The sequence below is a fragment of the Hibiscus syriacus genome, unplaced genomic scaffold (assembly GCF_006381635.1).
Source record: "Hibiscus syriacus cultivar Baekdansim isolate YM2019G1 unplaced genomic scaffold, ASM638163v2 tig00112738_pilon, whole genome shotgun sequence".
Lineage (NCBI taxonomy): Eukaryota > Viridiplantae > Streptophyta > Magnoliopsida > Malvales > Malvaceae > Hibiscus > Hibiscus syriacus.
Window position 1 is genome coordinate 8,974,027 of NW_024063392.1, and position 6,032 is coordinate 8,980,058.

The window sequence follows — 6,032 nt, forward strand, 5'->3', positions numbered from 1 at the left end:
TCAAGGAAGATCATGGAAGGAGATATTCCAAAGAAGAATGTTTACTTGTAGATTGAAGCGTCAAAAAACCTTATTTAAAGTTTCGGTAGCTCGGAATTGTATAGTGTATAATTCTATATGTCTGTACGTTTCAAGCTTTTGATTAGCCCTTCCATAGTCTAAATGATGATATAGGTGTGTTATGAATTGAGGGGTGAGTAGATGAATTTGACCCTTATTGAAAATTTAAAATGATTATATATTTAAGATTTCTCTATATATTTTTTATTAAAAAATTATTTTTATTTCTTGAAATTTTATAAATTCATTCGTTTCCCTAACATAAAACCTTATTTCTGATTCACTACGTGTTTCGAACCAACTCCACGTATGAAATATGTCGCGACTTTTTTTATGTGAAGTATACTATATTGATAATGGGAAAATATGCTATACGACTAATTTATGGAGATTCTTTAGAAGGATACATAATTGAATGCTTATATGCTATTTGTCGTATATGCTTTACATAATATATGATAAGTTTGCCAGTATTATTATATGTTGTTTAAATTAAATGATATGTTTCACACATTCTTGATATGAAAATATTTGTGTATGTCTATATGATATAATTAATTTTAAACCTAAATTCATTTTTAGAATTTTAGGATTCATAAAAAATGAAATTCGAAGTGTTTTAGGCTAATTTATGTGATATTATATTTTTTAATATATTTTATATAAAATCTATATTAACTGTCACGAACACTCAAAATATGTTAAGAGAGGGGTGAATTGACCTTTCAAGATTTTGATGTGAACGTAAACGAAAAATAAAAGTTTGCACAACAATTTTAGAGTTGTTCGATTTCTAAATCAAATCTACATTCACTACCTAAGCATCTACACCAATGATTTCTCAAATTCACTAGATTTACTAACCTTTGAGGACAAAACATAACCTTATAGCAACACATAAAGTTTATACCCCGAACCTTGCTTACACTCTTTTCACAAGAAGAAATACAAATAAAGTAAATTAAAGAAAACTACAAATGAAAAATGTGTTTGCAATCAATACGCTTTCACCCAAATCATACTTGATCAAAATTAAATAATGTAGCTCACAAGTATGTTACAAAGAATATGACAAAATTAAGCACAAAAGGCTTCTTTGATGTTGATGCGTTGATTCAATATTGTTCTTGTTGTTCTTAAGATGTTTTGACTTTAAATTTATACATTCTCTATGAATTCTACATGTATAAAGCCATTGAGGATTATTATAGCAGAAACATATAACCCAAAATAACATTTAATGCATAAGATATCGGTATTTTGATGAAAGAGATAGATTTTCAAATAATTTGATTATTGTAAGAAAGATATCAATCCTTTAAAGGAATGAATTGATCCTTTTCATTGGGATCGATATTTTCCTCAAAGGATCGATCATTTGGTAAAGGGAAAGATCTATGGTTACTGGAATCCAAGGGATCAATCATTTTTTAAGGATCTTGATCCTTTGGTCAAAGGGATCGATCTTTATACTAAAAAGATCGATCCTTTAAGCCAAAATACCTTGGAAACTCAACTTTAATGCACGAAAATGATCGAGTATGTTTTGAAAGGTTCGACTAAGTTGGAAAACATTTAAAACAAATTTTCAAGTTAATTTGGATTTTGAGTTATTTTTAATAAATTTTATAAATTATTTGGTATATCAAAATATTAATTTCACAATCTCCTCTTTTTGATATAAAAAACTCTTTAAAATATAAAATATCATCTTTAAAAAATAATAAATGAATTTATGAATTTGTAAAAAAAAATTAAACTCCAATTTTAATTTTGAAAAATATTTTTTCAATTTATCTTTACTTCTCCCCTTTTTATTATATAAAAAATAATCCACAATGTTAGTAAAATATAACAAGGAGATAAAATAATATAAACATAAACCTAGAATTACGAATAAGCATAATAAGGCAAAAAAATATCAAATACATCATGGTACTTTAATAAAGATAAATAAAATTCATACAAGATAAAATATTCAAGTAAAATCCATAAAATATCAAAGAGATAATATCCAAATAAAAAATATCCAAGTACCAAATACTAAGCATAAAATCAAAGGTTCAAATGTAGTAAAGTCTAAAAATAAGAAAATGGAATGCATGCACTATTTATGACGGTGAAAAAGGAGAGAGAAAATTTTTCAAGCTAACGTTGGATCGCTCGAACCTCCTCGCCAAGATTATCCTGACGATGTTCAATCGCATCAAAACATGCATCAACATGGGATCGAAGAGATCTGAGAGATTGCATACTGACTCATGAAAATCACGAAGAGAAAACTCGAGAGGAAAAAAGGTGACTCTATTGCCCATAAGGCACATATCGAGAGGAAAATGGCTTTTTTTCGTTATCATCATCGGTGAAAGAGAGGTTAAAAGTTCAGACGATGACATCGACAATGATGGTGATGGTTTCAGGTTGCTTATGGAAGAATATATCAGCACCGTTGCTTAAAGAAGATGGCATTTTCTTGGAAAATTTCAGGTTGATTGTGGAGATGGGAGTAAAATAGATTTCTGGAACGACCATTACACGGAATTCTCTTCACATCGATCAACTTTTTCGAGAATATTCCGCATTGCATAACGTAAGTCGGGCAAAGTCAGGGATTTTGGAGCTTGGATAAACGGTACCTAGAATTGGAAAATTGAAATTAGAAGACCTCTTTATGAATGAGAAATCAGAATGTGGAATGATTTCTTCAACGTTCTGAATAGAGTGCGTTGTATGCATATTGTGAGGATCGACTGTCATGGGCAGGATCTTCAGATGGTATATTCTCGGCAAAAAAATATTGCTTATTAGTTTCTTGTAAAGAGTCAGTAGAGGATAGTATTTGGAAATTTGTTTGGGCTAAACTAGCTCCGCCAAAAGTTGAAGCACTGGTTTAGAAGGCAGTCCATCAGAGGCTTCCCACTCTGTCGGAATTAAAGAAGCAAGGTGTTATTATGGATGAAGCTAATGCGTGTTTTTTCTATAACATTGAACAGGAAACTCAAATCATTTTTTATTCCATTGTCCTGTTGTGTAGCGTGTCTGGCAGCGATGGTGTAAGATCTGGAAGGTAAACCTTATTTTCCCTAAAGATGTGAAATCTCTGCTCATCTGCTGGAACATTCAATATGTGCGTGGGAAGGTAAAACCTCTATGGTTAATGAGATGTTTTAGATTAATATGGACATTTTGGATATGTAGAAATGAAACCATCTTTAATAATTCACATTTATCGGAGGATAACAGTTTTGATTTGATGATAGTAAGGACGGAAGTTTGGACAAATTGCAAACTGGCCTTTAGAGTTTCCTTCAGTTCAAGAATTCATTTGCTGCCCCAGTTCAGTCATCTCATAATGGGGCTTTCGGGGTATCATGGGTTTCAATTAGATAGCAGAATAACATTTGTTTCTCTCGTTTGTTACCTTTGTTGTGATTTTTACATGGTGGTCATTGAGATGCATTTCTATTCAAGGGTAGTATGGACCACGATTAAGGGGGATTATGCTGCTCCTTTCGATGAAGCACTGTCTGGTACTAGTATAGGATTCGAGGGGAGGGTTTCTTGGCTTTGGTTAGCTTGGACCCAGCTTTCACTTGTGCAAATTATAGCTCGGGTAATAATTGAGACGATGAAGGTGATCTTCGCGCGTTGTTTCTAATTTGTATTTGATCAGCAGGTCATCAGGTCATTGGTATTATGATGCCAATTCCAAATCTTCAAAATCCATATGCTAAAGTCTTGATCTGCAGTACCTATTATGTTTTGAATAGTTTGTTTCTGCAGTAGGTCTTATGTTTTAATCAATATGTTGATGTAAAGATGATGTTGAGCTCTGGGTGTTGGGTTACAAGGTATTAGTAGGACTTATGTATGGACGAGAGGTTTGTTTGTGTCAAATTTGGGGAATATGGGAGCTATAATAGACGGCTTAAAGATGGTGGTGCCCGATTTAATGTCTATGTCAGGCATATTTCGTGTTGGCTGCTATTGTAAGGATGAACCTTTTTTGTTTTCATAGCCATGGTCACTTTTTTTCCTCCGGTTAGATTGGAGAGGTTTTTTTAGTGAGGACTATGGTTATGAGATGATTTTGTATGTGTTATTTCAATAAAATCGTACAAAATCGTTCCTTTCCCAAAAAGAAAAAGAATTCAATTAAGTCATATAAACATACAATGACTCTATAAGTCCTAAACATTAATTTTTTCAATTACACTTAATCAATACATTCTCAAAACCAACATGCATGATCAATTTAAAGCATGGAGAACATGAGCAACAATCAAAAATTGCAAATTTTAAGCTAAAATTGTGAACATAAACATATTAGGCCATAAATATGCAACTTATGCAATAACAACTCTCCTAACTAATTAAAATTAAAAACTACGTGGGAACACTCAATCATGCATATAAACATATAACATCACATAAATATATGAAATTGTATGAAATAAAAAACTTTTTACCACTTGTGGTAGCTTTATTGGTCAATCGAAATATGAAAAAAGGGGTGAACTGACTTTTAGAAAACTATGGTGTAAGCAACTCAAAAATAAAAATTTACACAATGATTTTAGAGTGGTTTGACTTCTAAACCAAGTCTACATACACTACCGTAACATCCACACTAAGGAATTCTCAAATCCACTACATTTTCTAACTTTTAAAGACAAGATGTAACCTTCCAATAAAACACAAGGTTTATACCCTGAAACCTTGCTTACACTCTCTCCACAAGAAGAATTACAAATTTCGCAAACAAAAGAAAACCTCACAAAGACAAATAGGTTTGCACAAATAAGCTCTCACCCAAATCACACTTGAGCAAAATAAACAATGTAGCTCGCAAGTGTGTTTAGAATAAATAATTTGAAAAATTAAGCACAAAAGAATACATTGATGTTTGGTAGGTTGGTACAATATGGTTCTTGTTGAACTTGGGATGCTTTGATCATTAATTTATACCTTCTCCATCAATTATATCCATTTGAAGCCATTGAGGATCATTATAGTCATTATCTACAAAGAAAAACAACATTTAATGCATAAGGAATTAATCTTTTGTGAAAGGGATTGATTCTTTTTCAAATAATTCGATCATTGTAAGAAAGGGATCAATCATTTAGGGGAAGGGATCAATCTGTTTCATCGAAGGCTTGATTCTTTTGATGAATGGATTGATCATTTTCCTCGAGGGATTGATCCTTTTGTGAAGGGATCGATCAAAAACTTATTGGAATCCAAGGGATGAATCCTTTTACAAGGGGATCGATCCTTTTGTTAAAGGGACCAATCCTTTTGCTAAGGGATCGATCATATGACTAAAACAAAGCTTGGATACTCAAACTTTAAAACGCGAAAACAACCAAGTATATTTTTGAAAAGCTTCGACTAAGTTGGAAAATATTTAAACATATTTTTCAAGTTAATTTGGACTTTGAATTATTTTTGATAAATTTTTTTGACAAATTTACTAAAATCAATTTTGCAATTTATTTTTATATCAAAATCTTAATTCAACAATCTCTTCTTTTTTTATATAACAAAATTCTTTGAATAAAATATTTTTGAAGAATGCCTCTTTAAAAATAATAAAATAGTTTGTGAAAAGTTTTGAGCTCTAATTTAATTTTAAAAGATCATTTTTCATTTTATACTTATACCCTTTTTGTTATGTCAAAAATAATTCATAATGTTAGTACAATATAACAAATGAGATAAAGTGCACAAAAATAAAGCTAGAATTAAAATTAAGCATATTATGGTAAAAATCAAGTATCATGGTACTTAAACTAAAAACATCTATATAAGTTAAAGTAACAAAACCATAAATATTCAAAACATCAAATTCATATAAGATCAAATATCCAACATGAAAACATCTAAATAATAAAACAATATGCAAATAAGTTCATAATACCAAACATCCAAAGTCAAAGGTCTAAATATAGCAAAGTCTAAAAATGTGA